The sequence below is a fragment of the Rhineura floridana genome, chromosome 5, assembly GCF_030035675.1.
Source record: "Rhineura floridana isolate rRhiFlo1 chromosome 5, rRhiFlo1.hap2, whole genome shotgun sequence".
Lineage (NCBI taxonomy): Eukaryota > Metazoa > Chordata > Lepidosauria > Squamata > Rhineuridae > Rhineura > Rhineura floridana.
Window position 1 is genome coordinate 70,546,025 of NC_084484.1, and position 20,721 is coordinate 70,566,745.

At 39.4% G+C, this 20,721-nt stretch overlaps 1 long non-coding RNA gene across 3 annotated transcripts in view; it reads right to left on the reverse strand.

The window, feature by feature from the left end:
* The window catches only part of LOC133384996 (uncharacterized), a 97,232-nt gene that overhangs the window by 17,751 nt on the left and 58,760 nt on the right, over positions 1-20,721 (reverse strand). For 2 of the 3 annotated variants that reach the window (XR_009762751.1, XR_009762749.1), the window contains exons 2-3: positions 5,214-5,304; positions 4,863-5,037 (exon numbers count right to left, since the gene is read on the reverse strand). This is a non-coding gene — a long non-coding RNA (uncharacterized LOC133384996). Of the gene's footprint in view, positions 1-4,862; positions 5,038-5,213; positions 5,305-14,469; positions 14,597-20,721 lie in introns of all 3 variants that reach the window. The other variant, XR_009762750.1, reaches the window with a different exon arrangement.

Consider the following 20,721-nt stretch of genomic DNA (forward strand, 5'->3'; position numbering starts at 1 on the left):
AAAGTGAGGGCACTCAGGAACGATCATGACCATGGCTCTAAGCATCTTACCATTTCACAGAAAGGCAAGAGCCTCGACAGAAGCACCCACCATGTCAGCTGGAAAATCCTCCAGAGTATTCAAAAATCCATCAGATGACATAAATCTCCAAGGGCAGACTATCTCAATGGGCTCCATCCTTGCAGAGTAGTTACATTCAGCCCAAACCTTACCAGGGAATAGTCTGTCCATGATAATGGACTCACAGTGAGTCCCCCAATCAACCGAGTATTAGCAATCTGCTCTGTGACAAAGATCAGATTGAGGGTATGCCCTTCCACATGTGTTGAGCCATTGATGTACTGAGACAGCCCCATGGTTGTCCCAAGCTGGCCTATCTGAGGCATTCTCAGCATGGATAATGAAGTCTGCCAACACCAGCATGAAAGGATTCTCCAACACACATCCGAGATTACCTCTGCCAGCTTGGTTAGGGAGGGTACTCATGTTATCTATATTATTTTAGTCACATATACATGAAATCCAGTCTAGTAAATGAAGATCATGATCTAGCTAACTTAAGGTCTTTACCATTCCATGGTGGGAGACATTTAAGCATATGTGTTAACTCTATCATTGAACTGAATAACAGTGATTTCTGTTTCCATTGAACCATCATATGTTAGCTTTGTTTGCAATTGAAAAATTGCTAAAAAAAACTTTAAAAAAATTTCAATCTCTCTCTCTCTAGTTTCAGTTATTGGCAAATGTATAAGAGGGTTTTGAATTCATCCTGATCAAATTTCTGGTATGCATTGCTTGCATGTGCATTTTCAAAATTACTGATGGAATTATTGGTATTGAGTGTGTATGTGTTTATGATTAACTTTTAGCTAATTAGGGCACATGTTTTTCTGCACTGAGAACTAAAATGTTTCTGAAAACACAATGAAATGTATATGTATGCAAAATAATTATTTTGACTTTCTGTATAAACCATTTGTACGATACTTAAATTATTTCCAAAGATTATTGCTCTTTCAAAGAGTTCAGTGGGACTTGCTCCCAAGTAATTGTGTATACTATGATTGCAGCCTTAATTTACTATTTATTATAATTGCTAAACTCTTTTTTTTTTTGTACTCCACATGACAGGGGTTTCTTTCCAGCATTTCCTATGCGATTATCTTTTTTTTGTATTTAGATGACCTTTCATAAATGTTCTGTGTGATATGGAAAGGCTGAGACCCAATTTAAAGGGCTAAAGATTGACCTGATCAAATTTGAGTGTGTGGTGAAATTAAAAACTATTTCTAAACACATTTTCATGGAGTGAAAATCAGTCTGGCTCTGCAGCGGAGCTTTGAGACAACCATTTCAGAATGAAATCAGTTGTTACAGGACTGAATTCAGTGCATGGCTGGAGATAATGTTTGGTCATATGCGTCACAACCATCAGAGTTGGCTTGGAAACCAGAATCAAAAGCATTTGACCCATTCTATTCACTATGAAGCTTTCCACTGGACCAATTTCTGAAAGAAGATTATGTGATCATAAGTGTAATAATGGTGTCACCTTTCAGAACTGGGAGAGAATTCAAAAAAATTTCCCTGCAATTCCAAATTAATTAATTTCTGGGCCAAAAGGCCTTTGAACTAAACTGCTAATAAATGAACTCAGGCTACCCCATGCTACACTATTCTCTTGGCTTCCCCGCCCCCCAAAAAAGAAAAAAAATATCTCCTAGCTGCAGTGATGGGCAGTAGCATAATGGCAAATGCAGAAATGCAGGGTCCCTTCATGCTAGTCAAAGCAATACTCCCTTACAACCACACCCCTTCAAAGATTATGCAACCTTCTAAGATTATAGAATAATCTGGCTAGGCTTGAATACCGCTTTCTCCTTCTCTACCATTTGACTGTCCTTTCTCACTGTTACACATATTATATGACTTACTGAATTCAGCTTCTACACGTTTATCTTCTGCTGCTACCACACTGCTTGATGATGTAGACGGGATGCTATCATCAGGATTCATTGTCTTTTCCGCAATTACATACTACTCACTCTCCACAATTTGCCTTGGCTTTTTGAAGTAGGAACTAATAAGCAGCTGCCAACCAGTATAGTCTATACTGAGCCAGCTTTCTACTCTGAAATTTCTTTCACTGAAATTAATGAGCATGCCTAACTTAGGTCCAATAATATCGACTGATCTGATTATATAAACAAATTACTCTTTTTGGTGCATTATTTTATTTTCATGTGCCATCATTTATTTATTTTATTATGGCCAGGCGTCTCAAAAGCTAGAAGTGGTCTGAGCCTCCCTGGACCTCTGAGAAAGCCTGGCCATTGGAAGGTAAGCTTTTTTTCATATAGGGAAGGGGGTAGGGGCTCACAAAATAGGAAAGGTAATCTGCCTGCAAGGAAGCATTTGGGATGAGCTAGAAGGCTGAAAAATTTCAAGGGAGAAAAAGTTCTCAGAAAAAGCCCATTCATTTCCCAAGAATTGCCTGGAAAAGTTTGGAAACCACAAAGCCATCCCAAATTACAAGCAAGCATATCAGTTAGCATGGTCATTTAGAGAAGTTTAAGTACAGTGGATGTTGTACATATATCTGTGCTTGCTTATTAATAAAATGTGTGTTCTAAAGCTCTACATTTGGTCTGGAACGTCATATGGAAGCAGGACCAGCCCCAGGCATGCTGGGGCCCTTGGGCACCACCCTGGCCCAGGCCCTGGTGTTCCGCTTCCACAATTCATGCAGGATCGCTGCCATGGATCACAGAGCGGGAGCTTTGGTGCCCCAGCCATTCCCTTGCTCAATCTACCTTTCTTTCCTGTGTTTTGTGGCTGCACACATTGTGCGTGCAAGGCTACCCTTAACCAAGATGGTGGCTGAGGTTTCCTTAAGGGGCTGAAGCCTCTGCCACCATATTGGCTGATGGCAGGGATGCACGCACGTAGCATGCATGCGTGCCATCAACAAAGATGACAACAGAGGCTTCAGCCTCTTAGGGAACCCTTGGCCACCAACTTGGTTAAGGACAGCCCTGCACATGCTATGCATGCAGCTTCAAAACACAGCTGAAAAAGGTAGGTTGAATGAGGGAATGGCAGGGGCTCCGAAGCTCCCACTCTGCGATCCAGAGCAGTGATCCTGCCGTGAATTGTGGAAGGGGAGTAGAGGGGCCCTCAGCCAGGGCCCCACCTGGCCACCCTTTGGAGTCGGCCCTTTATGGAAGACAACACAGAAAAATTCAGAAAGAACAAAGCCATCCCAATTTGAGATTAGGAGAATTCTCTCATCACCATTCATTACACAGAATTGAAAAATGGCCAGTTCTCATCTTTTCACATTCTTTCATCATCAGTTATCACAGAAGCAAAATAATATTCAGTTCTTTCCCTGCACCACCTATATTTATTTTCAATTTCCAGCAAATACCAATATAGTTAAGGGAATGAGCTGGAAGTCCCCAGTTTCAATCACAATTACCAGGCTGCCTTAGGCAAGCCATTAACTTTCAGCCTCTGTTCTTCGTATGGGGATAATATTGGCCTATTATACAAGTTTGTATTAAGAATTATTGAGATGCTTACTTGAAGCACTTTGAGTACTTATGAAAAAGTCACTAAATGTATTATTGTCACTCTTCTGCCCTTGCAAGTAAAAATGTCTACTGTATTCAAAATACATACACAAGGAAATAACAACTAAGCACATTTCTTGGCGACAATTTTCCTATACAGTGAGGAGAACAACAATTTAACAAAATAAACTTGGGTCTGTTTTTAAATATAAGTGAGAGGCTCATAAAACCAGCAGGCACAAAGCTCGACAAAAAGAACAATAAAATCCCTTGCCTTCCCATTGTTTTTGCTTGCTCTACAAGGTCCAGAGCCAACTGGTTATAGTGTTCATAAGGATTCAATCTAGTTCTGAGCACAGTAGGGAGTTTACTTGATGGCTCTTTGAACTGAGATTAATAGCTTAGCTAACCCTTTTTGATCCTGCCATTTTGAAGTGCTTTTAGGAATAGCCAATTGAACCCATTTCCCCACATAGACCTCTCTTACCCTTCACTCTATCATGGCTTTCACTTGTTTCATTTTTATGATTAAAAAAGCATGGATCCTACAAGGTTTGAAATGATGGCATATGCTTTCTGTTTGTACCAAACTGCTGCCTTGAATAATAACTTTAATGGCTGGTCATGTAGAAAGTTATTGATATTTCTTTATATAGAAATTTTCTGGATTTGTATCAGAAAATATAACACTTTGAATTATGTCTGCCCCCTAAACAGAAATGGGGTCATTCCTGAGCAATTTGACTTGGCTCCCTTAACATTTTGAAACAGACAAAAAAACTAATACATCGTTTTCTCTATATACCAGATTTCACATCTTTCAGACACACCCTGGGATTGGGAGCGGGTGGTACAGCTACTATATCCTGCTTGCATTAAAAAAAAAATACGATGGAAAGCACTAAATATACTGAAGATATAATAGACAGAGGAATCAGACAAAAATACTTCATAGGAAAATGGCAGTGCTGATCCACCTGTTCCATTGGTCAGACTCATTTATCATACTGAAATTATAAAGACAGGCATGTAAGAGAGCAACAAATGATCAACGCAGGAAAAGAAACAGATGGAATCAAGTAAGCCAGATGTGCAGAAGCAGGAAGGATTGTGGTCCAAGTGAGTCAACCAATAGTATAGTAGCTACAACAAGGGGAGGAACTGCAAGGGAAAGGAAGATAGGATGAGGTGGCAGAGACAATTGGGGCACACGGTGCAATTCTTGTGACTCTCAGTCATACAAGGACTTCAGTAAGTCTCTCTTCAGTAAAGAAACGTACTCACCCGTGCCAAATACATTGAGTGAAGCTATGTGTTGATAGTAGTGTTAGAAGAGACTGTAACCCAAGTCTCCTGCGTTGCAGAGTTGAGTGCATTCAGCAGACTGTAGCTGTTCTGCCCCATCATCACCAGCATATTGATAGACCACTTAGTACAGGAAGGTGCCTGGAACCCCATACTGAAGAAGGCAAGGATAATGTAATTGTCATTTAACAGGTGTTTCATTATCTTTAGTGGAATTATTAAATGCCTTGACCTCGTTACTTAAACAGCCTTAATTATCTCTAACATTGTTTTTCCACCACTGGCCAGGCATGACAAATAATCACTCAAACATTTTTTCACTATACTCACTGAGGGCAGTCCATAATACAAAGCACACCATGTAGGTTTTGGCATCTAGGTTGATCAGAATCTCTAAAAATTGAAAGCATATAATGTTTACCTGTAGAATAGAGCAGAAGACATTTTTTCTGAGAAAAATTATATTTTACATAGTCTCATCCTCCTAGAAAAAAGCCAGTTTGCAGAATTTTCTTCAAATATCCTCTATCATTTTATGAGGTAGCCACTGTTCCCCACCACCACCACAATGTGGAGTGGAGCTGAAGAAAAGCCTCCCAGCAGCAGTGCTGCTGCTACTTACTGGTGCCCATGCAGCCCTGACCTCACTGCCTTGCCCATCCCCATCCCTATCCCAGTCGGCAGTGGAGCAGAGCCACTCCTGGATGGCCAGGCTGCCAACACCATTGCTTCTGTCACATGCAGTGGCAGCATAAATAAATAAATACCTAATGAAAAAAGACAGAACCTACTGTCACTGCTAAGGGTCAGGCCCAGCCTTGAGGAACTGTTTGAGAATTTCTTCTCTCCCTGGAGAAATTGAGTGAAATGGCCCTCCCAGTTTCTCTGTCCACAAACAGGGTGCAGAATTTCAAGAGGTCATATGTGCACAGCTCTACTTACAAGTGAAGAGAAAGGGATCATGCCCAAGCCAGAACTCTGAAAGAGTGATGCACTGGGACTCCAAGAATGAATCATTTGTCATTAAAGTCAATTGAAAACTAAAAGGCTTCAAAGGAGATATAATCAACCCGGTATTTCTATAAGGAGCAAGTTCCTGCAAATCCTTTGGAACACTGTTCATCAATAACCATTATCATAAAATGAGACAGAGAGAGGGAAAGAGATGTCAGACTAAGGGTGGGATAAAATAGCAGGTTTAGATTTCTCCCCACACCAAATATCTGCATTTTTTAATCTACCCTTTTGAACACATTGTTTACTTATGCTTATCATCAGCATACATAAACTGATCAGTAGGTGAATTTGCCAGCCAGATGGTGGGACACTGATTTTCTAAATGCCTTTCTGATCTTTGTTTCCTTAAGCTTTCAGCATCTGCTTAGAAAGCTATCTTGAAATAAAAGCCAGAGAAAATGTTTCAAATATCTCTACTTACAGTCAGATATGGGAAAATTTTAAACCCTCTTCTCTGATAGCAACATGATGGTCATTTTGTTTTAAAACACTCCTGATGGGTGTGCAGAAGATTTTATATTTATCATGGTCAAAACAGTTTTTTAAAAATGAAGATGATGATCAACTACATCTGAACTGATATTTGCTGCAATGCTGCTTTTCATTAACCTTTTTGTCAGGGCCAAATATCCACTCAGACACACACTTGAGCAAAAATTCATAATTTCTGCAAACTATCAATCCATACAGAAAGTGCTGCCCTCGCTCTTTTTTCTCCTTAGTAATACCAGCAGGTAGCCAAATCTGATTGGCAATGTAACATCATGACATCACCTGATTCCTGCTTAACTGGGACCATCCATATGAGTAATGGAAGATCAATTGCCTTCACTCTAAGTTGACTTTGCTTACCCTCAGTGACAAATCTGTCTGGCCATGTTATCATTGCCACTACATGTTCTCTGATTAGCTATGACCATCCTTTCTTTAAATATGTTTTATTTCTTCTTTGCCACACAAATATCAGAACAATATAATACAATACATAACACACAACCAAAGAAAGGTAAAAAGGAGCATTATTCACATTGCTGCATATAAAAAATCATTTTTGTGTTAATAGCCCTCGTTTAATAATTGTTCTCTTTTCCACTTTGAGTTTTCCTGTATAGTCATTTTAGAGTGGTCCATGTACACACACACACACACACACACACACTCACATAACCCCATATACAATAAGACTCTTGACCAAGATGCTCAAACTTTTTCTACTACATTTCTTAAATTCTTTCTTTTTTCTTTTTTTTAAATCAACTTCTTAAGTGTATAAATCAAAAACTTCGTAACAATTTAAATGTCTGTTACAATGTACTGACATATAGCTTATACAATCAAAACATATACATCAATAAATTTTAAAAGGAAGAAAAAATTAAAATAAAAAAGTTTTAAAATTATAATAATAAAAATAAGAAATCAATAAATAAAAAAGAAATGGAGAATAGAGTTACTGAGATTAATGCAAGCTTTAAAAAGCATAACATTTTATACATGGAACGCCATACAGATCTAGGAATTTCCTTTTTGTAGATGGATTTAGTGCAATAAACTACATAGGCTACCAGAAGATATCCCTCCATAATGAGGCATGAGTTGATGGCTTATAGAAATCATGCTCCCACACTGCAACATAGCTTATAAACATAAACCATTTAATATGGAAGTTGTCTTTTTTATTTGGATCCTGCGTCGCCAATCTTTGTTGTGTTAATTTTTCCATTAAAGCTATGTTCCATACCTGTGAGTACCATAACTCTAATAAATTGTAATCAATCTTTTTCCAATGATGAGCAATTACAATTGTTGCTGCCACTAGTAAGGTTACTATTAGATACTTAGAGTGCAGTGATAGATTATCTCCTTGGAAAATTGACAAGAGAGCCATTAGAGGATCAGACTTGATGTTCTGCCCTGTAATCATCCCAATTTCATGAAACACTTTTTTTCCAAAATGCCTGAACAGCAGCCCTTGTCCACCACATATGAAAATAACTTCCAAGCTCTCCACACCCCCTCCAACACCTCTGTGTAGCAGTATTATTGATTCTATGCAAAACTAATGGAGTTAAATACCACCTATGAATAATTTTGTATGAATTTTCTCGCAGTTTTGCTGATATTGAATGAAATGGGAATTTATCCCATAAATTTTCCCATTTTACAGAATCAATCTCCATACCAACATCTTCCTCCCATTGTTGTCGTAGACTATGTAAAGTCCCAGTAGTTATATCTAGTAATATTTTAAATAAAGATGATAAAGAACCCTTATTAGTGAATGATGTTCCCACCAAATACTTCTCAAAGTCAATGATTTTTGTCCCTGTTCCTCCATGGAAGGTATTGTTAAGAAGTGCTGAACTTGAAGTAACTGATACCAAGTACATTAATGTGGATATAATTTGTCCTGAATTTGTTTAATAGTAAATGGAACTTCATTCATGAATAAGTCATGTAATGTGTAAAGCCCCTTCACCTCTCAACAAGCAAAGTCTGAGAGCTTATTTTGATAGTAAAATAATGGATGATGAAGAAATGGAATAATAGGAGTTGGCTGAGATATCAAACTCTTCCTCTACAACCTCCAGACAGACAAGTCTGCTAATAAGAAGGGGTTATCTAGGAAATGAAGGTCTTTTTCCCTGTATGCTAAAAAAGGTAAAATTCTAATTTTCAATTTCCAGCAGGCTAGACATTCCATAGACAACCTTAAACGATTCATATCTTTCTGAATTACCGGCAACAAATTTTTCAAGTGAGCAGTATCATGATACAGTTTCAAATTGGGTATTCCTACACCCCCCTGTGCTGCCCTCTTATATAAAATAGATAAACGAAGTTTAGGCCTTTCCCCTTGATGAATGAACCTCAGTAACAAATTTTGCCAACTTCTTAATTTCTGGGTGGTGATGGCAATTGAGAAAAAAGAGAAACAATAACTTTGGGAGAACCATCATTTTCACTGCTGCAACTCGGCCCATCCATGAAAGAGACAAGTGTTTCCAATCCAGCAACAATTTTCTTATCTTCTTTATCAAAGGAGTATAATTAAGTAATTCAGTTTTATTTATTTTTTTAGAAATGAAAACCCCAAGATATTTGAGTGTAGAAACGCAAAGTTTTAATTGAGTATCCGGTTGTAGAATTGCTTGTAGTTTGGGAGCCAAATTAAAACATAACATTTCTGATTTATCAAAATTAATTTGTAAGCCAGCCAGAAATCCATATTCCTTTATAATTTCAATTAGCCTAGGAATGGCCTGCATAGGATTCAGCGGCGTCACTATGGAGGTGCAGGGGGTGCGGACCGCACTGGGTGACACCATCAGAGGGGGTCACACCCAGAGCCACCCCTAGGCACCAGGAAGCAGGGCAGGATGCATTTGCCCTGCAAGTCTCGGGGAGTGAGCTGGCAACACAAGCCAAAGCAGACTGCAAAACCACTGTTAGGGAATCCCAAGAGCAAGGGCATAGAAATTGTGAGAGTGCATCAGCGCTAAAAGCCGGTGATGACTAACGCTTCCCGCGGTCTCTGTGTTAGCCACCTGCCCCCTTACCTTAGCACGGCAAGAGGAGCTGCCTGAGTGCAAACCTGCATGGCCAAGTAAGTAATTAATGACTTTCCAACCTGTTGGGTGGCTGCGAGAGCACGGCACAACCCTGCGGCTCCTGGGCGGCTGTGATTGACAAGGCAACCTGAGAGCCACCTATAGATTCAGCCAGTGGGATGGAAGGAGGGAGCAGAGGGGGGGCTCTGTGTCTGCCCCTAATGATTACTCCTCCCTTTTCAAAGGGGAGACAAAAGAGCCTGGCTTAGCAGCATCCTTCCTACAGCTGCTTCTGCTCCTTTCCTGGGGGAGGAAAAGGGAGGGGGTCACATCTGTTATTGATGGGGAGATCCTCAACAAGGAGTGCCAAATTAGAAAACTGGGATAAATGGGCTTCTTCTTGGGATCAGAAGGGTGTGAGATTTTAGTTCAACAGAGCTCTTCCTCATCAATGCATCCTTTCTTGATTCTAGAGAGGATTGATCTTGGATTCGCCTGTTGTATGCCCATGCTTCATTTCTCTGTATTGGCAACTAAAGGGGCACCTGGAATTCCTGTGAGCCAAATTTAGCCCCCAATCTTGATCTATGTGTAACGTTCACTGAGATAATATATATGAAGCATGTAGAAGAACTATATATACATTTTTTTTATTTATGCCAATTTTTTAACCCCACTCTTCAGCTGAAAAGGCTTCCAGAATGGCTTACATAAGATAATAACAAACATGACAGTTCCTACCCTCAGGCTTACAACCTAAAAAACACAACACATATGGAAAAACAATGAGGAGGGAAAAAGAAAACAAGCAAGCTGATTGTTAACGTTGTTATATTGGCCAGCTTGAACTGAAACAATGCAAGGGGGGAGAAGAATCCAAATGTTATTGTAATTTTATTTATTATTACATGGTTAAAGTGTTGGACTACGACCTGGGAGACCAGGGTTTGAATCACCACATAGCCATGAGGCTCACTGGGTGACTTTGAGCCAGTCACTGCCTCTCAGCCTCATGAAAACCCTATTCATAGGGTCGCCATAAGTCCGAATCGACTTGAGGACAGTAAATCTACTCTCTATCCCATCTTTCCTCCAAGGAACTCAAGGGTGGTGTACATGGTTTACTCCCTCTCTATTTTATCCTCAACAGCCCTGTGAGGTAGGTTAGGCTAAGAGACAGTGATTGGCCAAAGGTCACCCAGTGAGCTTCATGGCTGAGTGGGGAATATGAACCCTGGTCTCCCAGCCTCTAGTCCAACCACTGTACCATACTGGCTCCTTGGAGCTGGTCTTTCAGAAGAGCCAATGGAGTAGGCCCTGCTTCCTATTTCTTCCTCTGTTGCTGCCATGTGGAATGTCTCAAAATGCATTATTCTTATGGATTTGCCCCATAATTGATGGAGGGCCTAGTCTCCTATTTAGTATGATTGACTCTAGCCTCTAGTGCAGGATGGGGAACTTGTGGCCCTCCAGATACTGTTGGGCTACAACTGCCATCACTCCTGACCATTTACTATATAGGCTGGGAAAGATGCGAGATGGAATCCAACATCATCTGGAGGGCCAAGGTTTTTCTACCTCTAGTGCTTCAAAGCTTTGCAGAACATAAATCTAAGGATGGGCACATGTGTGAACCATTCCTCATTTTATGATTGTGATAAAGTCAACTGTTGTTTTTTCCCCTACTGTCTCCCAGTAGTATGCTGTATGGAAAATTATGATGAAATACTGTAACAGTGGAGCACACTAAGGATATCCCTGTTTTACAGAGGGCAAGATGCAATGTAACTGTATAAAAAGTGACCCCCTCCCATTTTTCTTGTATTTCTGAATATGAATATGTGGACCTGAATTGCTGTATTTCATTTGTACATCATAGCATCCCCAAATTAACGGGATGTTGCCATGTACCAAAAAGAAGAAACTGGAAGCAGAAATATTAGTTTTCAAGCCCTGAAATTAGTTATATGCTTAACAATCTTGTCATATGTGTATTTGCTAGTTGTTTATGTCACTACTATTGCCATTACATTCAGGGATATACGGGAATTACAATTTACGTGTAACATTAGTACAAAAAACATTACTAAGGATTCTGTATGGTCTGGTATGGGAGGAGGTCCATGGGGGTGACACCATGAGTTACCGCACTGGGTGACACCAACCCTAGTGACACCACTGATAGGATTTGTTACCAGAACAGCAACATTATCTGCAAAGAGATTTAACAGATGTGATTTACCCTTTAACCATAATCTCTTAATAACATTCTCAGCCCTCAAAATTTGAGCTAATGGCTCCATTGCCAAAGCAAAGAGTAAAGGTGATAGTGGGTAGTCCTGTTTTGTACCTCTTCCAATTTCAAACATCTGAGAATCAGTTCCATTTACCTGAACACACCCTCTTGAGCCCTCATACAGACTCCGTATTATGCTTATAAACTTCTCACCAAGATTCATTTTAAACAAAACTTGGAAAAGGAACTTCCAGAGAACTTTATCAAAAGCCTTGGTTGCATCAAGCAAAATGATTGTCAATGGCCTCTTTGTACGGTTACTATAGTATACTGCATTAAATAACCTGCATAAAGAGTCCACTATAGTCCTACCCCTTCCAAAACCTACTTGATCTTGGTACAGGTAAATTGGGATCACATTTGCCAACCTGTCCACTAATATTGAGGTGAATATTTTTGCATCAATATTAATTAAAGATATTGGGCGGTATGACTCTACTACTTCACCATTTTTATCTGGCTTTAATATAACCGTGATACATATCTGCTTCCAAGTTTCTGGAATTGTTCCTCCCCTCAAAATATTATTAAAGAGCAATTTCAAAAATTGCATTAGTTCAGTGCCAAATACGCTGTAAAAAGTCCAATGTACCCATCAGTTCCTGGTGACTTTCCCAACTTTAATTTCTTAATTGCCCAATCTATTTCCTCAGTCGTGATAGAGTCATTAAGCGCTCTTTGTGTGCCTTGGAAATAGTTTTCAATCCTGCTCTCTGTAAATACTCATTTACTTTATTAACATTTACATCCATCGATGAATATAATTATTCATAATATTCCTGAAAGCGCTGTGTAATTTTATCTCTTGCAAAAGTTCTAATTCCCCCTTCTAGTAGAATGGAGGAGACAACATTCATTTGTTTCTTTTTTTTAAGCCTATTTGCCAAGAGTCTTGAGTTTTTATTATCAAATTCATAGAAAGTCTGATTAACATATTGCAAAGAAGTTAGTACTGTACTTGTACTAAGACATCATATTCTGTCTTTTTCTTTATCAAAATACGATATACCCTCATGCTGCTGTTCCTCTTGTACATATTTTCCAGAGAAATTATTTCATCAAGAAGTAATTTCCTTGAGTGTTCCCTAGCTTTCCTGAATCTACTATTTTCTGAAATGAATTGTCCTCTGAGAACTGTTTAAGGTATCCCAAAGCAGAGCAGGTGGTGATTGAGTAGAATCATGTATCTCAAAGAACATTTTGATTGTTTCCAATGTTTCATGTCTTATTTCCTTATTTTCCAAGAGTAATGGATTTAAACGCCAAGTGTATGCACAAGGTTTTGATGGTGCCAGTTCCAACGTTATATGTACAGGTGCATGATCTGATATTAATATGTGACCAATATTGGTGGACTTCAAATGAGAGAAAAGTGAAGAGGAAATTAGGATATAATCAATTCTAGTAAAATACCTATTTTTACACGTGAAACATGTATATACTAACTGGATGATCTAGATGCCAGACATCCAGAAAACTGTACTTAAGGAAGAGATCTTTTAGCTTCTCGCCTGATATAAAGGATATCCTGGATTTTTTCCTCTGTTTTGTCTATATTTGGATTAGCAACTAAATCTCCCCCTAGTACTACTGAGCCTTCCTTAAAGCCATCAAGTGTCTCGAGAGTTTGTGACAAGAAACCAATTTGATTAGTGTTTGGAACATAAGTTGTTCCCAAGGTTAGAGCAAAGGCCCCCTGTCCTAGAGTGCCTTTAAGGAAAAGGTACCTGCCTTGGTCATCTCTTAGTGTATCTTTCAAAATAAAGCCCAAATCATTACTAACCCACACAGCCACTCCTCTTGATTTAGAGGATCCAGGAGCCTCATACCATTGGCCATTCGCTGTTGGTAGTATGCAGTAGTGTCTTATTCTCTTCTGGTGTGTCTCCTGAAGAAAGATGACTTTACTATTAGCATGTTTCCATACTTTTTTCCTTTTTATCACTGTTCCTAGATCTCTTACATTCCATGTTGTAACTGTCAGTTCAGAACATGCCATTGGTTATGATTTAGAAAATCCAAGCTATCAGAAATATTTTGTAAAAGTAGTAAGTTGTAACCATACCAGCAATGTTTAGCAATTATAATCTCAGTAACTTGCTCCAAAAAGGGTTCACAAATAAAAGTCAGAGTAATTAAATTAGAAATGAAAAGTAAAATAAGAAAAAATTATAAGCATTTACTTAACTTATTTATTTTATTTTATTTATTAGATTTATTAGTCGCCCATCTGGCTGGTTGTCCAGCCACTCTGTTACTTAACACTAAGTAACAAATAAATGACCCATCCTTGAGACATCTTACCAGGAAGAAGCTTCAAATGGAGATTGACCACTATCTCCATTATGTAGGATGTCCACTCAGGTAGGTGTATCCCTAGCCCTTCCCCACCCACCACCCACCAAATCTCAAAGCTTAAATATTTCAAAGAATCCATCTAACCCTCTCAACTGTCATTTACTATTTCCCTCCATTTTCCCTAATAGTTTGGTAATATTGTTAAATCACCGTAATAATAACTATAACCAGGATACTTATCATTCATTAGAATTCAACCGCCCAGAGAGCTTCAGCTATGGGGCGGTATATAAATGTAACAAATAAAAATAAATAAATAAATAAATAAACTACAGAACTCTTCTGTCATTAGCAAAGTCCGAAGGTGTGCAATGTAATATTTTCTTCCTGTTATAAATTATTTGTTTCCAATAAATTCACATACTGAAAGGCAGTAAGCTGTATTGAGCTAGTTTCTGTGAAAGTCATTTTTAATGTTCAAGTTCCATTTTTATCACATCCAGTCTTGTAAAGCCTTTAGATTGTGGCATGCCCACACAGCTGTGACCATCCTGTGAGTAATGGAGACAGAAGAAAAAAAGCCCTAAGCAATTGTACAGCAGTGGCAAACAGGAACAACAACTAGGACAAACAATAGCACACAACTGGATTGAAACATGTGAGAATATTTGGTGTTGCCTGTCATCACAGCCTTTCTCATAAACTGGAATTAATCTAAGCTTTCCCATAGATGCTGGTTATGAAAGAGGATAGCACACACAACATTGCACGTGATTAGATTATCTGCCTCATTAGGAAGAACCACCATCACCAGATCAAGTTATAAACTCGATTTGAAGATATGAAAGGACATGAGGAATGAACTTGAGAATTGCAGCATAAAATAAAGAATGAGATTCGTAAAGGGTAGTTTTAATTATTATCCACATGTTACAAGTTATACCATGTTGCAACATAGTAGTGATAAGGGAATCCAAGGGTGATTGGACAATTATGTAGATGGTTACTTTGCAGTCTTTCCTTTCCTTCTTCCAAGAACAGGCATATTGCCTGCTATATGATCTGAATGTATAGTTTGATATTTGGCCAAAACCAGGAGGAAGCCCTACAGAAAATCAGCCATAAAATGGGAGGAGAGGAAATGTGGAGGTTTTGAGACGGTTGGAGTGGGGAGCATTCTGGCAACAGGCTCTGTGTGGGCAGACTACAGTACTCAGACTGATATTAGCATGCTAGTAAATTTAGCTGTCCAGCACTGCTGAGCACTAGACAGATACCTCTACCTTGTTTTGTGGGGTTTTTTTACTTGCTCAGGCCTTGCCTGTTCTTTTTGTTCAATGTAGACAGCATAGTTCAAGTTAGCATTGCTCACTATGAAAATATGCAGGCAAAATACTTGATAGGAGATTAAAAGCAAATGATGTTAAAACTATATTAAAAAAAACCCTGCATTTCTGATATCTTTGAATCTTAATACACTCCCTGTGTTACATCGCCTCCGCAAATATTTCTATACAAGACATATTTTTCATTTTGAGTAGGTGCTTTCAGATTTCTTGCTAATTTTTATATTTCTTTATCCCTCAAAGTGCAACATGATCCACACCACATAGAACTGAACCCCCTGACACTGAACAAACCTTAGCTTAGGCTAGCAGCTGGGGTCCAAAAATGCAGAGAGAGAGAGAGCAATGTTTAAATGAGACAGCCAGAGACATGTGGGTGAGCAATGCAATCAAAGTGAAAAGAAACACCATGCACCATCACAGAATAATTGCAAAAAGAATTTGTGTTTTGTCCCCACCCTTTCCCAGATGCATCAGTATTACCATAATACAGTTTTTAAAAATAGTTTGTAGGTATGTAAATAGCAGTAATAACACAATGAACACATTCCAAGGTGGGGGGAAGGAAGAAAAAGTCGGGAAGAAATTATTGCAGTTAAGTACCAAAGAGAACAAGGACAATTATACATTTTACTGAAATTTGTAGATCCATCTATCAAAGTAACTCACTGTGATTTCCTTTTCAAGAGTTTCCTATAACTATAAAGCCACTCATTCGCATATCATTCAATGACTATGAAAGTGGCCCAACACAGAAGCATCTAGAAGAGCAACCAATTTATGACATACAAATTCAGTAAATTGTTATTGCAATCTGGACAAATGGTGAAGCATTTGTCTGGTTCAAGCAATCCAAAATCCACTGAAGAAGCCAACTGCTATCAAGTGTGCCACATCAAAAATAGCTGTGTGAATTGACTAGAAGTTTTTTGGATGGGTTCATCAGCCAGCATTTTCTCTTTCCATGCATATTTTTTTAAATACATTTTCAGATTCATATTGGTTTTATGACAATATTACATCATAACTATGGCTTCATGGGCCAATCATACTTCCCATCAAGGAAAAACCCTCCCAGCCCAAATATCCCTTCATGTGTAGAGTCTGAAGAAAGAAGAAGGTGCTTCTAGAGAACCTGTCTATTAAGCATTCATCCTGATTTGTTCACAGAGAGATTAGACAACATGGGCTATTCTGATTTGCTTGCAGGAAGGCCTCATGACATTGCATCAAAGCAAGTGTTATCTCACACTTTCCAGTGCATTTTCCCATTATTTTCCTTTTCTCAAAAAGCCCAGTCTTTGGGGAGGAAGCAGGGTTTTTTGCACAAGACCTCCCAATCAACTAGAATTGTACAACCTGAATTTGCAGGAATGTGATTTCATCCTACCTAGAAATACAGTAGCAACAGTCTGGAAGCATCCATACACCAGGAAATAAAAAGGGAGAGAGAAAACCAGATACCATAATGAGAGCAGAGATGTATGACCTTTCAGATAGATGCTGCATAGTCAATGAGAGAAGGGGGGGACGAGAGGACCACAAAGCAAATACACATGGGTGTGTGTTTGTGTGGAGAGAGTTCCAGCTGCCTTTGATGGAAAATATAAAGGACCTTGTGATACAAGATGACAATCTTAACAGATAGCGTGGTGAGGGAAAGGTATACAACTTGAGAAATTGGCTAAAGTCCATTAAAAAGTGTAAAGGTGGGGATAATAAGGGACAGGAGAAAGACACATACTGATGACAGGGCCTACTCCAAAAATAGATAAAAACCTTGGACTCTGGGTTGACACAAAATGGTGAAGTAATGCTGGTTCAATTTAAAAGGATCAGGAACCCCTCCTATGCTAAAGGCCATATTTTTTGCATTGTTTCCCACTAAGTCCTACTCAGAGTAGTCCCATTGAAACCAATGGGCATGACCTTGAGTTGGATATAACCCTTTGATAAGGCATGCCCTATTTTACTGTTTATTCTATTTTCTTCTTCTATTTCTTTGTGTTATTTTTATTTTCCTAGATAAGTTTTCTACTACCAAACATTTTCTATATTTTACTATTATTTATTAAATTTATATCCCAACTTTCCTCCCAAAGGGAGCTAGTACGTGCCATCTTGAAGTCATCTTACTCTCTCTTCTGTCGATTTGCTATTCTGTTCTCACTAATAATCCAGATGATGTTTTAGAGATAATTAATCTTAAACTTTATATGGAAGAAGAGAAAACCAGTATAATAGTTATGATCTCTTCCCTTGCTATATAGACATCTTTCCTAACTAAGAATTCATATTGAAAATTACTTGTTAAGATTTCTTCTTCTTTAAACACTGCTTTTCTTTCAACCGTTCTTTATGCTGCTTGATAATAGTTGGGAACCTGATTAAATGATGTTGGTGGTTGATGAAGGGATAAACTTTAGAGCTATAGATATTTTTTTAAAAAAAGAAATGATCATGTTTCCACAGGCATTGGGAATATGAAAATAACCACAATTCCGCTTCTAAGAGATGTGCCATAATTGAAAATTAGAAGTCACAATTAGTTTCCATTTAAGGATTGCAATGTGCAGCTGCCCCTACTTGAAAGCAATTTCCACTTAGGTGGAACTTATTTCTAAGTAAACACTCACAGGAACAGGTTGCACCTCCTTGACAAACATTTTCATGCAACTGATATCTTAAGATTTACTATAACAACTACCATAGTGGGCAGAATGAGTTGAATCCACATTTCTGAATTTAAATTCCTGTTTTGTTGTGGGTTTACTGTGTACCCTTAGACAAGTCTCTCATATTCTAATCCATATTAACCATGCAATTCTATACATGTCTACCAAAATGTAAATCCAAATGTTTTCACTGGAGCTCACTCCCAGATAAATGTGTACAGGAGTGCAGCCTAAGATCCTGATCCTATGCTCTGAGGTTTATTTTTTTATAAATGTATAAGAATGTTTATAAACCACCAAGGCAGTATTCAATACAATCATTAAAACATCATAAAACTATAAAATCACTTTCGCTGTACAGTTTTTGGCAAATGCTAGTTATATGCTGGTCTTTGGCACTTGAGATGTATGTTTTCAGCACCCACCCTATCCCTGTTGATTGAAATTTGTTTTTAATTTTTTTAATACTGAATTTTAAACTGCTGTAACCCTCTCTGGGCCCTGCTGGTGAAGCAACAAAAACAATAATCAGAACAAATTAACCAAACTGTGAGGAGACACCTGCCATCAGCACTTGCTGTCGTGAGTATTTGCAGGACCAGGGTCAGGCTGGAGGAAAAAGTACAGAGATAAAACAGAAGCACTGAGAACTAGGTGTGACCTTGGGGGAGAGAGATGGAGATATGGGTATGGCTGTAAGAAAAGCCCCACAGCATTTGGTGCTTCTAATAGGAACACAGGCAGGTAGGGAAGAGGGTAGCTCCCTCTCTCTTACTGCTATACATGGCCCGGTGCTGACAGACTAGATAGGAGGGTGGCAATCTCAATCTCTAGGGAACCAAGTAGAGTTACCAGGTCTCCGTTTTTTGGCCGGAGTCTCCAGTTTTTGGGGCGCCCCTCCGGCTCTCCAGCTAGCACCCCTTAATCTCCGGTTCTCAGCTTCAATTTTAAAAAAATTAAGTTTCTAGGTGGTCTGGTTCCAGAGATATACACCAAAATGTCAGCTGGCCGCCCCGTGACTTTTTAATCTATTTAACTGATATGACACTGAAGTTGGTTCCTAGTTCCCAGTTCCTTATTTGCTTGAAAGTTCAAAACACTAAAGAGAATTGACAACTACAGCAACTTCAAACCAAACTTAACATGTCTCTGAACCCCAGAATATATGTTGGGGTATCACTGTGATCGGGGGACTCTCCCTGTCAAGAATAACAATACATTTATGCAATCAAAATCATCAGGCTTCTGATATTATCATAAATACATAATGATGTCATAAAATCATAAAAAATAAGTAACTGGGGGTGCCCACCCCAAACTCTGCTCTGGGACAGGACAAATCATATACCCCAGGAAAGGGGAGGGTGTCCTCTACAAGATGCCACTGCATCCCTCCTGGCCCAGAGCTTCTGCTGGGCACAGGGCATGGAGGAGGGCATCTATGCAAAATCAAAGCAGACCAAAACGTACAGGAAAAAATAAGTAACTGGGGGTGCCCACCCCAAAATCTGCTGTGGGCCAGGACAAATCATATACCCCAGGAAAGGAGAGTGTGTCCTCTACAAGATGCCAGTGCATCCCGTCCAGCCCAGAGCTTCTGCTGGGCACCGGGCACGTACAGGTGCATCAATGCAAAATCAAAATGGACAAAAACACATAGAAAAAAATACGTACGCACCCCAAAATCTGCTCTGGGACAGCACAAATCATATACCCCAGCAAAGGGGAGGGTGTCCTCTATGAGATGCCACTGTGTCCCCCATGGCCTAGAGCTTCTGCTGGGCTCAGGGGAAGGATGAGGGCATCTATGCAGACAGAAAGGGTAGAGAATCTTCTTACTCTTACTCATTTCTCAGACCTCTTTCTGAGGTGAAGGGTCAAATCTGTAAAGAAGTGTGGAGCAGCCACATTAAAAGATAAGGGCAGGGCATTCCAGGCAGGGGGTTGCCAAACCCGCTTGGATATGGATGTCTTTGCAGAGGATTCCTAGTCAAGTTTTACCAACAGCACAATCCAAACTATATCTACTCAGAAGTAAGTCCTGTTGAGTTCTATGGGGGCTTAGTCCCTTAGTACGTGTGTTTAGAATTGAAACTTTCAGGGGCATCCATCTTTACTCCCGAATGCTCCCATCTAACATCTCCACAACACTAGGCTCCTTTCTTCCTACAGTGGCCTTCTGGTGACTGGACTGGCCTGAAGGCACTTAAACCCTTCTTGCCAAAAGCATGTAGGCTAGATTAAATGTTCCCTTCCATCTTTCAGCTAAGATGTCTTGCTTAATTTCCAGTCAGATTTTTTTTTAATTGTACGCTCCAAGCAACTGTGGTTGATGCTTAATGTATCATGCTTAATGACATCACTCGGGCCCACCCTGTGACATCACTCGGGCCCGCCCCGTGACATCACTCGGGCCCGCCCTGTGACATCACTCGGGCCCGCCCCTAAAATCTCAGGTTTTGGGATGCTTCTGACCTGGCAACCCTCGAACCAAAGGGAAGGTTACTGGGCTGAGGAAAGAAGCAGTAATCCTACCTGTGCTAATTGTGTACAAGGGAGAGCCTTGAAGAAGGAAGGAATCTGAACACAAGAAGGTAGTATAAGCCCATAGGAGTGGCCTGCAATGAACTAGGCTGCTGAGTTCTGAGAACAAAG